Source organism: Bombina bombina, chromosome 2 (genome assembly GCF_027579735.1).
Source record: "Bombina bombina isolate aBomBom1 chromosome 2, aBomBom1.pri, whole genome shotgun sequence".
Lineage (NCBI taxonomy): Eukaryota > Metazoa > Chordata > Amphibia > Anura > Bombinatoridae > Bombina > Bombina bombina.
Window position 1 is genome coordinate 127,905,756 of NC_069500.1, and position 16,735 is coordinate 127,922,490.

Below are 16,735 nucleotides of genomic sequence, written 5' to 3' on the forward strand. Positions count from 1 at the left end.
TACATTTTTTGAGATTGTTGATCTCACAAACAGTGCCTGCTCTATGTATATACAATATTCAGAGCACCCTGGTTGTTGAATAAAGTCCATAATGAGAGTGTGTGGTGTTTGGATTGATATAAATTTAATTTTGTTCTCTTTTTTAACAATAGATAAGGGTAGATAATGTGTACAATGTGTATTAACATAAGTTAGCTGTAAATTAATTTCCCTTTTACATAAATATTTATAATTTGGTTTGGTTATCTGCATATGTTTTGTTGAATACATTTAGCTATTGAATAACATGCACAGCTGGGGAACAAAACTGGAGTAAGTACTGTAAACTATAAATGTATATTTTTATACATTCTTAAGGAACATACATATTTGTACATTTTTATTTGTAAAACCTTTATTAAATACTAGTCCTAAAGCCCGTGTACACGGGTCATTTTTTGCAGTACAGCGGTCCCATCCCTTGCTCTCTCTCTATCCCCCCTCTCTTTTGTGCTCTCTCCCCCCTCTCTTTTGTGCTCTCTCCTCCCCTCTCTTTTGCGCTCTCTCCCCCCACTCTTTTGCACTCTCTCCCCACTCTCTTTTGCGCTCTCTCCCCCTCTCTTCTGTGCTCTCTCCCCCCTCTCTTTTGCGCTCTCTCCCCCTTTCTTTTGTGCACTCTCCCCCTCTCTTTTGCGCACTCTTCCCCATCTCTTTTGTGCACTCTCCCCCTCTCTTTTGTGCACTCTTCCCCCTCTCTTTTGTGCACTCTCCCCCTCTCTTTTGTGCTCTCTCCCCCCTCTCTTTTGCGCTCTCTCCCCCTCTCTTTTGCGCTCTCTCCCCCCTCTCTTTTGTGCACTCTCCCCTTCTCTTTTGCGCACTCTCCCCCTCTCTTTTGTGCACTCTCCTCCCTCTCTTTTGTACACTCTCCCCCTCTCTTTTGTGCTCTCTCCCCCCTCTCTTTTGTGCTCTCTCACCCTCTCTTTTGCTGTCTCTCTCCCCCCTCTCTTTTGCTGTCCCTCTCCCCCTCTCTTATGCTGTCTCTCCCCCCTCTCTTTTGTGTTCTCTCCCCCTCTATTTTGCTGTCTCTCCCCCTCTCTTTTGCTGTCTCTCTCCCCCCTCTTTTGCTGTCTCTCTCCCCCTATCTTTTGCTGTCTCTCTCCCCCCTCTCTTTTACTGTCTCTCTCCCCTCTCTCTTTTGCTGTCTCTCTCCCCTTCTCTTTTGCTGTCTCTCTCCCCCCTCTCTTTTGCTGTCTCTCTCTCCCCTCTCTTTTGCTGTCTCTCTCCCCCCTCTCTTTTGCTCTCTCTCCCCCTCTCTTTTGCGCACTCTCCCCCCTCTCTTTTGCGCACTCTCCCATCTCTCTTTAGCGCACTCTCCCCCCTCTCTTTTGCACACTCTCCCCCCTCTCTTTTGTGCACTCTCCCCCCTCTCTTTTGCTCTCTCTCCCCTCTCTTTTGCTGTCTCTCTCCCCCTCTCTTTTGCTGTCTCTCTTCCCCCTCTCTTTTGCTGTCTCTCTCCCCCCTCTCTTTTGCTGTCTCTCCCCCCTCTATTTTGCTGTCTTTCTCCCTCCTCTCTTTTGCTGTATTTCTCCCCCCTCTCTTTTGCTGTCTCTCCCCCCCATATTTTGCTGTCTCTCTCCCCCTCTCTTTTGCTGTCTCTCTCCCCCTCTCTCTTTTGCTGTCTCTCTCTCTCCCTCTCTCTACCCCCCCTCTTCTGCTCTCTCTATCCACTTTGCCTTTTCTGCTCCCTCTCTCTATCCCCCCTCTTCAGAGCTCTCTGTCTCCTGGCATCTTTCCCCGCCCGGCCCCGCCCATGTTACACTCGGACACGCCCATGGCACACCCAGACACGCCCCCATCGCACCCATCCGTGCGTGCCCACTCTGCACCCGTCCGGCCACGCTCACTCTGCACCCGCCCGGCCACGCCCACTCCACCACACGACGCCAGGAGGTCAGTTGGAAGGCCAGGTGTGTTTATCCTTGTGCGCAGTCTCTACTGCGCATGACAGCTTCGGACAAACACACTTGGCTTTTTATTATATAGGATGAATATTGCATAAATATGTTTTTTCATCTTTTCAGCTACTTGCTCCAATGCACTTATATATACTGTACATGTCTATATACGTATATTCATGTATTTATATGTGTATATATGTCTGTAGGACACACAGTGCTAAATAATTTAGACCATACAATGCTTAATAATTTATTCTTAAAGGACCAGTAAATACAGTAGATTTGTATAATAAACAAATGCATGATACAAAGACAATGCAATAGCACTTAGTCTGAACTTCAAAAGAGTATTTTTTCTGACAAATTTCATGTCTATTTTCACTTCCCCTGTATCATGTGACAGCCATAAGGCAATCACTAATGCATTTACATATATTCTGTGAATTCTTGCACATGCTCAGTAGGAACTGGTGACTCAAAAAGTGTAAATATTAAATGACTGTGCAATATTTGTTAATGGAAGTAAATTGGAAAGTTTTTTTTTTAAATTACCTGTGCTATATAAATCATGAAAGTAAAATTTTGATTTGAGTGTCCCTTTAACTTGCATACTGTTCTGCTATACACCTTTGTTGGATTTGTTCCCTTTCAGCAAGGGGCAGTTCTAGAACTTAAAGGTCTAGATTATGAGTAGTGCGCTAACAGTAGGCAGTGAACAATATGCGTTATTTATACAATAAACAATACAATAAAAGACAACATTTTACAGACAAATACAGGTGGGATTGAGGGCCCTATTCCCGTGGGAACTTACAATCTAGATGGGTAGAAGGATGGGAAACAGGAGGTGGGGACTGCAAAGGTGAAAATGATATTAGTGAGGAGATAGATGAGGGCTACTGTTAGGTTAGTGAAGTTCATTTGTTAATGAGTTGGGTGATAGGCTTCCCTGAACAAAAACGTCTTTAGGGAATGTTTAAAGGAGGAGAGTTTAGGGGAGAGTCTGACTACTTAAGGAAGTGCATTCCAGAGGGTTGGTGCTACATGAGAGAAGTCCTGTAGTCTAGCATGAGAGGAGGTGGACTCAAGGAGCAGGTCATTGTTGGTTCTTAGGGGCAGGCTGGAGTATATTTGTTGATGAGTTAGGACAGGTAGGGTGGGGCAGCATTGGTGAGGGCTTTGTAGGTCAGGATGAGAATTTTGAATTTAATTCTGCTGTGAATGGGGAGCCAGTGAAGGGACTCACAGAGAGGTGCAGCAGAAACGAAACATCAAGAGAGGTTGATAAGCCTGGCAGATGCATTTAGGATGGATTGAAGGGGAGAGAGGTGGGAGAGAGGGAGGCCAGTTAGCAAGTTATTACAGTAGTCAAGTCAGAAATTACCAGGGAGTGGACTAGCAGTTTAGTAGTTTCATCACTCAGAAATGGACGAATCTTGGACATATTACGTAGGTGGTTATGGCAGGATGAAGAGAGCAATTGGATGTGGGGAATGAAGGACAGATTTGAATCAAGTGTTACTCTGAGGCAGCAGACTTGGGGTGATGGGGAGATAATGGTGCCGCCAACAGTGATGGAAACATTAGAAAATGTAGTAGAGTTAGAGGGGGGGGGGTGGATTAGAAGTAGTTCGGTCTTGGATATGTTTATTTTTAGGTGGAGATATGCCATCCAGGAGGAAATACCAGATAACAGTCACTGATGTGAGAATTGACAGAAGGAGAGAGTGCAGGGGTGGAAAGATAGATCTGGGTATCATCAGCATAGAGGTGGTAGTTGAAGCCATAGCTGTTGATAAGTTTACCTAATGAAGAAGTTTAAATAGAGAAGAGTAGAGGACCCAGGACAGACACTTGAGGTACTCCAACAGACAGAGGCAATGGAGAGGAGGAGTCACCAGCAAAAGAGACGGAGAAGGCGGGGGCGTGTATGGGCTATGGCTGAAGATGGCCACAAAACAGAGAGCTCTAAAGAAAGAATGTACAATCCACCTTGTAATCTAGCCTTTACAAACCATCCGACAACAGGAAGGTGTCTTAAGACATAGAGGACGCTTTGCTGCATTGGATAATAAATATACAGTGGATTAGAGCTTCCAAGACTGGGCCACTGAGAGCTTTAGGTGGCTCCTGTGGAGTAAAGTCTCAGCACCCCCCTGGGGAACCGCGTATTCAGAGATTGTTACGGGATCTTAATATCATCTGTACAGTGAACTACCCTAGCAGAACTCTACTCACTGCTAATGTCTGTACATTGCAATAATTGGAACAGACAACAGAATGTGATGCAATTAGCCAATAGGATTTTTCCTACCTTAATTCCGATTGGCTGATAGAATTCTATCAGCCAATCAGAATTCAAGGGACGCCATCTTGGATGATGTCATTTAAAGGAATATTCATTCATCGGGTAGTCGTCAGCCTGGAAGGATGCTCCGCGTCGGATGTCTTCAAGATGGACCTGCTCCGCTCCGGATGGATGAAGATAGAAGATGCCATCTGGATGAAGACTTCTGCCCGTCTGGAGGACCTCTTCTGCCCGGCTTCGTTGAGGACTTCGGCCCGGTTGGGTGAAGACTTCTCCCGGTAAGATGATCTTCAGGGGGTTAGTGTTAGTTTTTTTTAAGGGGGGATTGGGTGGGTTTTAGAGTAAGGTTGGGTGTTGGTGGTGGGTTTTAATGTTGGGGGGTATTGTATTTTTTTTTACAGGTAAAAGAGCTGATTACTTTGGGGCAATGCCCCGCAAAAAAGCCCTTTTAAGGGCGATTTGTAATTTAGTATAGGGTAGAGCTTTTTATTATTTTGGGGGGCTTTTTATTTTATTAGGGGGATTAGATTAGGTGTAATTAGTTTAAAATTCTAGTAATTATTTTATTATTTTCTGTAATTTAGTGTTTTTTTTTTTTTGTACTTTAGTTAATTTTATTTAATTGTAATTAATTTATTTTAATTTAGGTAATTAATTTAATTATAGTGTAGTGTTAGGTGTAATTGTAACTTAGATAAGGTTTTATTTTACAGGTACTTTTGTGTTAGGTCTCTAACATCCACCAGCTCCATGATGTCATCATGGAGGAGTGGAAGAGAACTCCAGTGGCAACCTGTGAAGCTCTGGTGAACTCCATGCCCAAGAGGGTTAAGGCAGTGCTGGAAAATAAAAGTGGCAACACAAAATATTGACACTTTGGGCCCAATTTGGACATTTCCACTTAGGGGTGTACTCACTTTTGTTGTGCACTCACTACTTTACATTGTAGCAAAGTGTCATTTCTTCAGTGTTGTCACATGAAAAGATATTATAAAATATTTACAAAAGGAGGGGGTAAAAACGCAATAAAGCCACCTTTAATTTAAATCCAGAGAGTGCATTTGCCTTCATATTAGAATATATATATACTGTATGTATATATATATATATATATATATATATATATATATATATATATATATATATATATATATATATATATATATATACATTATTTTTAAATATACAGTATATCTATATGATTATATACAGGTATAGACATATATAATAGGACACTTTGTAGGTTAAAAGCGCACACACAGACTATCAAGAATATTGTCTCAAGGGTACCTGAAAAATGCTCACTGTCCGGTAACACGCTGGGGAGCAAATGAGTCAGAGTGTGTAGAGATCTGCAGCTGTGGAGACTGAGCCGGTCTGTAGTCAGCGTCTTAGAAAATAGAAATATGTTCCACTGGATTGTCCCCACAAATAGCGCAAAAAATCTCCAAAATAAAGTAAAACTTCCTTTATTGTGATTACAAAAGTAAAAACATGACAGCCTACACACAGCTGTAATAAAGCACTAAGTATAAAAACACAGTATCAGTGATCTGGACCACATGCAGACATGTTTCGTGCGTTTGCGCACTTGATCACTGCTTGAAAGCAATCCTGATCACTCTTGCTTTATAGCACTTTTCTTAAAGAGACATTTGTAAGTGATAGACACTTTTTATTTTCACTGATTACTGCCTATCCTTTGTTGAAGAACATTTTGCAAAAAATTATTTCATACATTATAAGCAATGATTTTATTACTTGAGTAGTAATAGTGTTTGTTAACTTAATATTAACTATTAAACATTATTTAAACTATTAGAAGTTATCTCTATTATCTCATTTTGTAAATTTTAAATTTTAATGAATTTAATGTATCAATCTATCAATTTTTGTGTTAATGTTCATTTTTATTTTGCTTAATATCTAGAATATATCTTGTATAGTTAAATAAACTTGTAATCCTTCAACTATAGTGTTTGGATTTAATTCATATATAACAAAATAATTCTGTATGACATACAGTAATTGTTATATTTGTTTCTAGAAAAAAAAAATTAGGATATGTGTAAAAATAATTGATTAAGACTTATATGATGGCCATACATTATTTTTCCCTTCAATTTTTTTGGTATTCTTCTTATCAAACTGTTGAATAGATATTAGTTCACAAATAGATCAAGATCTCTATGCATATTAAGCCCTAGTGGATTACATGTTTTTAATGTGAAAATCCAAAAGACTTCACGTTTATTGAGTTTATCTTCTCTGTCTCCTCCTCGTTTCCATAGAGGAACATGATCAATACCTTGTATTTTTAATAGAGACACATCTGAATTATGTTGACTTTTGAAATGCCTAGACACTGGTGTGTCGGTATCATCATCCTCTATTGATCTTAGGTGCTGCAGGAACCTATCTTTAATGCTTCGCTTAGTTTTACCTACATAATTAATTTTACAGAGATCACACGTTAGTAAGTATACTACATGTGTAGTTGAACAATTTATGTAGTATTTAATTTTATAGTCTTGCTGTGTGGCAGATGAAGAAAAACTATCACCCTCAATGACATGGTTACAGGTTTTACATATATTTCTTCTGCATCTAAAGAATCTATTTGTGAACTAATATCTATTCAACAGTTTGATAAGAAGAATACCAAAAAAATTGAAGGGAAAAATAATGTATGGCCATCATATAAGTCTTAATCAATTATTTTTACACATATCCTAATTTTTTTTTCTTCTAGAAACAAATATAACAATTACTGTATGTCATACAGAATTATTTTGTTATATATGAATTAAATCCAAACACTATAGTTGAAGGATTACAATATTATTTAACTATACAAGATATATTCTAGATATTAAGCAAAATAAAAATGAACATTAACACAAAAATTGATAGATCGATACATTAAATTCATTAAAATTTAAAATTTACAAAATGAGATAATAGAGATAACTTCTAATAGTTTAAATAATGTTTAATAGTTAATATTAAGTTAACAAACACTATTACTACTCAAGTAATAAAATCATTGCTTATAATGTATGAAATAATTTTTTGCAAAATGTTCTTCAACAAAGGATAGGCAGTAATCAGTGAAAAATAACACAGTGTCTATCACTTACAAATGTCTCTTTAAGAAAAGTGCTATAAAGCAAGAGTGATCAGGATTGCTTTCAAGCAGTGATCAAGTGCGCAAACGCACGAAACATGTCTGCATGTGGTCCAGATCACTGATACTGTGTTTTTATACTTAGTGCTTTATTACAGCTGTGTGTAGGCTGTCATGTTTTTACTTTTGTAATCACAATAAAGGAAGTTTTACTTTATTTTGGAGATTTTTTGCGCTATTTGTGGGGACAATCCAGTGGAACATATAGACATATATATATATATATATATATATATATATATATATATATATATAAATAAAATATATATTTTAAAATAAAAAGGATATTTTTTTTATGTGAAGATCACAGGAATTTCAAATATTTCCATTAAAAAAATTAATAAAAATGATATTGCATATTTCAAGGTATTTGATTGGGAAGACCTCAAAAGTGGAGCCCTTCTCAGTCAAACACTTTGTGTATAATGTGTTTCATACTTTATTTTAATGTGTTTTTGATATTTCAGGTCTGAAGTTGCACTAAATATTTTAGCTTAGTTTTGGCTTGCACTCAACCTATAATACTACTGTATAGTGTAGTCGTGATATCTATTAAAATAATAGGTTGTGCTTGAACGAAGTCAGCAATGCTAACCCTTCTGTGGTTAACACACTTTACCATGGACTTGTAATATCAAATTCGCATGCTAACGGTGGTGTGGTCAAGCAATATTGGTTATCGTGCATGTGCTATCATAAGCACGCCTCTTGTACTCTGGCTCTATGTGTTTAACCACTTTATGGGAGAAAAACACATAGATTTGCAGGGTCGGTAGTAGAGATGTACATTCGTTTTCGGACTAATGCACATAAGGCACAAAAATTGGATTTTCGAAGATTTTCGTCTGCTGAAAATGTCTCCCCCATTGAAAGACCAGCGACATCATTAAGGGGTAAAAGTCTCTTTACAGTTGGGTGGGAATACTTAGCAAATTTGAGGTAAAATATCTTCCTTTCTTACTGTTCAGGTGATATTTTCTAGTCAACTTTTCACAGCTATGCTGCATCACTTTCAAGTGCTTCAACATTTGGGTATCATGTACCTTTAATAATGTGGCTCTTTCTATCTATTTATGTAAAGTATAAGGCTATTCAAATCTGACTTTCTGAATAAATGTAAGTCTTGTGTTGCTACAAATTAACTATATGGTATGACTATGTCAATCTTTCCAATATCTAATTAACCATTCAACATATATCTATCTATTATCTATCTATCTATCTATCTATATCTATCTATCTATCTATCTTTCTATCATCTGTTGTCTAAATTTTTCTCAATCTGTATACCTTATATCCATCTTTCTATACATTTATTTATTCATTCAATACATCTTTTTATCCATCTATAATCTATCATATATCTATCTAATTATCTGTTTGTCTATCTCTATATCTCTCTTCTCTCTATTTCTATCTACTATCTATCTATCTATCTATCTGTCTGTATGTCTGTCTGTCAGTGTGTCTGTCTGTGTGTCTATCTTTTTATCAATGCACCTTTAATAAGAATGTTGATTTAAAATCTCCACATTATTTAATCCTGCTATACATTTACAGGCTACGTCCTGCTAGCAGGTTTAAATCACTATTAGTGGTTTAACTGCCTATGACACCTGATAAATGTCAGCATTAAACATAGGTGTGCTCCTTTTGTCAAATTAAGCTGCTCACTTCTTTAGTGCATATAATTCAATATCTGTGTAAAAAAGGCTGTAATCCAGGCAATATTTTACAGCAAGGCTATACTCCCCAAACTATAGCGTTATTCGCCTATATATAGATTTACCTAATACTTCAACAGTATAAGTCTAATAATTAGCACCAGTATTGTAGTGTTTTTAATTTTGTAGGGCAGCAAACAGTCAGCCGCATTACGAGTTTGCGTTATGGCTGCTCGTTAATAACTTGCAAGTTATTTTCACTGCTCACCTTTAATAGCGCTGCTATTACAGGTTTACAAAAACCCGGCTTGTGCGGGCGATATGGTAGCATTGAGCTCCATACCGCACCCAAATACAAGCAGTGTTTTGACGTGCTCATCATGCACGATTTCCCCATAGACATCAATAAGGAGAGCTGGCTAAAAAAAGGCTAACACCTGATATTGCGGAGCATAAAGCTCCGTAACGCAGCCCCATTGATGTCTATAGGGGAAAAAAATGTATGTTTAAACCTAACACCCTAGCATAAACTCTGAGTCTAAACACCCCTAATCTGCTGCCCCCGACATCGCCAACACCTACATTACATTTATTAATCCCTAATCTGCCACCCCCAATGTCGCCGCCACCTACATAGATTTATTATTCCCTAATCTGCCGCCCCCAATGTCTCCGTCGCCACTATACTAAAGTTATTAACCCCTAAACCTCTGGCCTCCCACATCACTAACACTAAATAAATATATTAACCCCTAACATAACCCTAAATCTAACCCTGACCCTAACGTAACCATAACACCCCCTAACTTTAATATAATTAAAATAATTCTAAATAAAACTTACTATTAATAACTAAATAATTCCTATTTAAAACTAAATACTTACTTACCTGTAAAATAAACCCTAAGCTAGCTACAATATAACTAATAGTTACATAGCTATCTTAGGATTTATTTTTATTTCACAGCTAAGTTTGTATTTATTTTAACTAGGTAGACTAGTTAGTAAATAGTTATTAACTATTTACTAGCTACCTAGTTAAAATAAATACAAATTTACCTGTAAATTAAAACCTAACCTGAGTTACACTAACTCCTAACATTACAATAAAATTAAATAAATTAAATTAACAAAATACATTTTTCTAAATTACAAAAAAAAATAAACACGAAATTGCACAAAATAAAAAAAGAAATCATCATAAATAAAAACGACTTACTCCTAATCTAATAGCCCTATCAAAATAAAAAAGCCCCCCCCCAAAATAAAAAAACCCTAGCCTACACTAAACTGCCAATGGCCCTTAAAAGGGCCTTTTGAGGGGCATTGCCCCAAAGAAATCAGCTCTTTTACCTGTAAAAAAAAATACAAACAGTAAAACCCACCTAACCATTGCCCTGAAAAGGGCATTAGGATGGGCAGTGCCATTAAAAGGGCATTTGGCTCTTTTACATTGCCCAAAACCCTAAGCCAAAAATAAAACCCACCCAATAAACCCTTAAAAAAACCTAACACTAACCCCCGACGATCCACTTACAGTTTTAGAAAACTGGACATCCATCCTCATCCAGGCGGCAGAAGTCTTCATCCAAGCTGGCAGAAGTCTTCGTCCAGACGGCATCTTCTATCTTCATCCATCTTCAAGACCTCCGGTGTGGAGCATCCTCTTCTTCCGATGTCTGTTGAAGAATGAAGTTTCCCTTTAAATGATGTCATCTAAGATGGCGTCCCTTACATTCCGATTGGCTGATAGAATTCTATCTGCCAATAGGAATTAAGGGGGAAAAAATCCTATTGGCTGTTGCAATCAGCCAATAGGATTGAACTTTCATCCTATTAGCTGATTGAGTTCGCATTCTATTGGCTATTCCAATCAGCCAATAGAATGTGATTTATTTGGGGCAATGCCCCGCAAAAGGCCCTTTTAAGGGCCATTGGCAGTTCAGTCTAGGCTAGGTTTTTTTTTTTTTGGGGGGGGGGGCTTTTTTATTTTGATAGGGCTATTAGATTAGGAGTAATTTGTTTTTATTTTTGATAATCTCTTTTTTTATTTTGTGTATTTTAACTAGGTAGCTAACTATTTACTAACTAGTCTGCCTAGTTAAAATAAATACAAACTTAGCTGTGAAATAAAAATAAAACCTAAGATAGCTAAAATGTAACTATTAGTTATATTGTAGCTAGATTAGGGTTTATTTTACAGGTAAGTATTTAGTTTTAAATAGGAATTAGTTAGTTATTAATAGTAAGTTTTATTTAGATTTATTTTAATTATATTAAAGTTAGGGGGTGTTAGGGTTACGGTTACTTTTAGTGGTTAATAGGTTTATTATAGCGGGGGAGTGGGCGGACAGCAGATTGGGGTTAATTATATTTAAATAGTGTTTTTTATGCAGGAGGGCGGCGGTTTAGGGGTAAATAATTTTATTATAGTGGCGACGATGTCGGGGAGCGGCGGAATAGGGGTTAATACATTTTTTAAGTGGTGATGTCCGGAGCAGCAGATTAGGGGTTAATCATTTTATTTAGTGTTTGCGATACGGGAGGGCCTTGGTTTAGGGGTTAATAGGTAGTTTATGGTTGTTAGTGTACTTTGTAACAGTTTAGTTATGAGTTTTATGGTACAGCTTTGTAACGTAAAACTCATAAATACTGACTTTAGATGGCGGTGCGAATCTTGTCGGTATAGGGTGTACCACTCACTTTTTGGCCTCCCAGGCAAAACTCATAATACCAGCGCTATGGAAGTCCCATTGAAAAAGGACTTTTCTTAAAGTGCGGTACTGACGTTGCGTGACGGTCAAAAAAGTGTGCTGTACATCTATACCTGCAAGACTTGTAATAGCAGCGGTAGGGAAAAAGCAGCGTTATGATGAAGCATAACGCTGCTTTTTCACTCATAACGCCAAACTCGTAATCTAATCTCTCTGTCTACTTAGCATCAATATTTTAGGTTGTAAAGCATACAAACATGACACAACCCCCCATTTAAGAACGTGAAGTAGATGGTACCATAATTTTCTAGAACGACAAAGAAGTAAGCAATGAGAAAAATAGAAGAATTTAAAAAGCCTTGATCTTTATTTTGGTATATTTACCACTTGTTTCAGGTCTTTATCTTCTGTGCTGAATGCACTTTTTTGATATATGTATTTATTTTCCTTTTTTTTTTTTAGCTGGAGGATTTTATTGAATGTTACGTCACTAGGAGGGTGGGACTTTTGCTTGAACTGCTGAAAATTGCTTACTAACATAGACCGCCAATGTACACAGCCTGGCAAATATAAAACAAAGTTAAAAATGATCCAGTAATATCCCAAGTGATGGTGTCATTTTATTAATTAAATATTGCTTTTTGCCAAGTTCCGGTATTCTGTAATCCTCGATCCAGGAGGATCTCAATCCACTTTCATACTTAGGGCCCGATGATCTAAAGGTCTCTTAACTGGCGAGATTATTTAAATGGACACAAAACCCTAATTTTTTCTTTCATGATTCAGCAGAACGTACATTTGTAAACAATGTTCCAATTTACTTCTATTATCAATTGTGCTTCATTCTCTTGGTATCTTTAACTGAAGAAGCCGCAAAATACTACTGGGAACTAGCTGACCACATCAAAAAGCTAATGAAAAGAGACATATACTGTATATATTATACTGTTAAGGTGCATCAAAAATGGGAATTACACAGGAATAAATCATATTAAATATACACATCGTACACTGGATGTGCAAAAAACACGCAAAAATTTGTATTATTTTTTGGTAAAATGGGCTGAACATGGATGTTCTATGGAAGTATATGAAATTGTCTCTCTAATCCAAGCGTAATTCTGTAAAGATTTACTACACTAAAGATCTCACAGTTTTTTCTTGCAAACTAAAAGGTGGCCAGCCTTTCTCAAAACATTTAAAATACTTATAACCCTAATAGAATAAAAACATACATATATAAATATAGAGGATTGTAAGATGCATTACACAGAAATCAGCGTAATGTGATTTATATTGGCTGCAGGGTTTAAAGTGATAGTAAATTTTCTCCTTTGTCTAAACATATCTGGAATGTTAGTAATATTTAAATTAAGTACAATTAATCAGTTGTAATGAAAATGCGCTATAACTTACTTTTTAAAGTAGCACTAAAATTCAAATTCCCCTCTCCAGCTGCCCACTTTAAGAATAATTCTGTTATTAGCTCATTCTATGCAGTCTTGATTTGAGATTTAGGACCTATAAGTCTGAACTGGTTTGAAAAACTCTCTGCTGAGGCTTTGCCACATGAGCCAAGGGTGTTGAAGAACTCTCTGCTGAAGCTTTGCTATATGAGCCAAGGGTGTTGAAGAACTCTCTCTCTCTCTCTCTCTCTCTCTTTACTGAAGTTATAAATTTGTATAACGAAAGTGAACAACAATAATATTTGAATACAGACATCAGTTTTCAAATGAGTGGATTACTCTGGTAGTTAAATTTGTGCATCACATAAAAACATTTACACAAATTTAAACCGGGTAGGTTTTTTTAATCACATTTCTTTTTGTGCTGTTGTATACTAGAGCCTCCCTGGTACCCCACAATTGATTACTTGCGTGAAACTAAAAATATTCTGCTAATTGCTTGTTTATATTAGGGTCAAACTTGCATTGCAAAACTTCAGCCTTACTGAATATGGAGCGTTTCTAGATACTATAATAATGAGAAACATTTCTTGCAATTAAAACAGTCTATTACCTAGAGGCAGCCACTGACCCATTAAAGGCACAGAATTGTTGATGCTAAAGTATTATTTTACCTCTTTTATCCTTATTTTTGTTATTCCTTAGTCATCTAAATAGAGTATAAGCTACACACTTCTCCTTTTTTCTTTAAAAATAATAACCTGTGTAGGCTACTAATTAAATAAACACATCCCAGTCACTGACAAGGTTTTGCTAATATCTTTGTAAACATAGCTGATTACATATCCTAGAAGAAATACCAATCTGACCCAGATGATATGATAATGACAATGACAATTTAACCGCTTAACTGCCAGAATCAATAGACAAAAGTTCACCAGCACTCCTAACAGTAAAACAATATTCTTTATTTCAGCTTATTAAAAATTGGCATAGCTGGTAGAGAGAAACAAATGCGTTTCAGCTATTGCCTTAAAGTGCCATAAAACATATTGAGTCCTGTGCCTATCCTAAAAGGGTTAATTAAAGGGACAGTCTAGGCCAAAATAAACTTTCATGATTCAGATAGAGCATGTAATTTTAAACAATTTTCCAATTTACTTTTATCACCAATTTTGCTTTGTTCTTTTGGTATTCTTAGTTGAAAGCTTAACCTAGAAGGTTCATATGCTAAATTCTTAGACCTTGAAGCCCACCTCTTTCAGATTGCATTTTAACAGTTTTTCACCACTAGAGGGTGTTAGTTCACGTATTTCATATAGATAACACTGTGCTTGTGCACGAGAAATTATCTGGGAGCAGACACTGATTGGCTAGACTGCAAGTCTGTCAAAAGAACTGAAAAAAGGGGCAGTTTGCAGAGGCTTAGATACAAGATTATCACAGAGGTTAAAAGTATATTATTATAACTGTGTTGGTTATGCAAAACTGGGAAATGGGTAATAAAGGGATTATCTATCTTTTAAAACAATAAAAATTCTGGTGTAGACTGTCCCTTTAAAGAGACAGTCTACACCAGCATTTTTATTGTTTAAAAATATAGATAATGCCTTTATTAACCATTCCCCAGTTTTGCATAACCAACACAGTTATATTAATAAACTTTTTACCTCTGATTTCCTTGTATCTAAGCATTTTCTGACAGCCCCCTGATCACATGACATTTTATTTATTATCTATTGACTTGCATTTTAGCCAATTAGTGCAGTGTCTGCCACAAGCCACAGGCATGATCACAATGTTATCTATATGGCTCACACGAACTAGCTCTCCCCTGTTGTGAAAAGCAAATAAAAAAGCATGTGATAAGAGACGGCCTTCAAGGACTTAGAAATTATCATATAAGCCTTCCTAGGTTTAGCTACATAGCTATGCTGTCTGGAGTAGACTGATCCACCCCGCTTATCAGGGTTTAGCATCAGAAACACGGGCATTGTATTTCACAGTAGCTTATTTGCTTCTAGGCTTGTTCCAGCAGATAATGACTGTGTACTTCTGCATTCTACCAAAGCAACAATAGATACAGTGGGTAAAAAAGTATTTAGTCAGCCACCAATTGTGCAAGTTCTCCCACTTAAGAAGTTGAGAGAGGCCTGTAATTTTCATCATAGGTATACCTCAACTATGAGAGACCAAATGTGGAAACAAATCCAGACAATCGCTTTGTCTGATTTGGAAAGAATTTATTTGCAAATTATGGTGGAAAATAAGTATTTGGTCAATATCAAAAGTTCATCTCAATACTTTGTTATATATCCTTTGTTGGCAATGACAGAGGTCAAACGTTTTCTGTAAGTCTTCAAAAGGTTGTCACACACTGTTGCTGGTATGTTGGCCCATTCCTGCATGCAGAACTCCTCTAGAGAAGTGATGTTTTAGGGCTGTCGCTGGGCAACACAGACTTTCAACTCCCTCCAAAGGTTTTCTATGGGGTTGAGATCTGAAGACTGGCTAGGCCACTCCAGGACCTTGAAATTATTCTTACGAAGCCACTCCTTCGTTGCCCGGGTGGTGTGTTTGGGATCATTGTCATGCTGAAAGACCCAGCCATGTTTCATCTTCAATGCCCTTGTTGATGGAAGGAGGTTTGCACTCAAAATCTCACGATACATGGCCCCATTCATTCTTTCATGTACATGGATCAGTCGTCCTTTTCCCTTTGTAGAGAAACAGCCCCAAAGCATGATGTTGCCACCCCCATGCTTCACAGTAGGTATGGTGTTCTGTGGTTGCAACTCAGCATTCTCTCTCCTCCAAACACGACGAGTTGTGTTTCTACCATACAGTTCTACTTTGGTTTCATCTGACCATATGACATTCTCCCAATCCGCTTCTGGATCATCCAAATGCTCTCTAGCATACTTCAGACGGGCCCGGACATGTACTGGCTTAAGCAGGGGGACACGTCTAGCACTGCAAGATCTGAGTCTCTGGCGGCGTAGTGTGTTACTGATGGTAGGCTTTGTTACGTTGGTCCCAGCTCTCTGCAGGTCATTCACTAGGCCCCCCCGTGTGGTTCTGGGATGTTTGCTCACCGATCTTGTGATCATTTTGACCCCACGGGGTGAGATCTTGCGTGGAGCCCAAGATCGAGGGAGCTTATCAGTGGTCTTGTATGTCTTCCATTTTCTAATTATTGCTCCCACAGTTGATTTCTTCACACCAAGCTGCTTGCCTATTGCAGAGTCAGTCTTCCCAGCCTGGTGCAGGTCTACAATTTTGTTTCTGGTGTCCTTCGACAGCTCTTTGGTCTTCCCCATAGTAGAGTTCGGAGTGTGACTGTTTGAGGTTGTGGACAGGTGTCTTTTATACTGATAACAAGTTCAAACAGGTGCCATTAATACAGGTAATGAGTGGAGGACAGAGAAGCCTCTTAAAGAAGAAGATACAGGTCTGTGAGAGACAGAAATCTTGCTTGTTTGTAGGTGACCAAATACTTATTTTCCACCATAATATGCA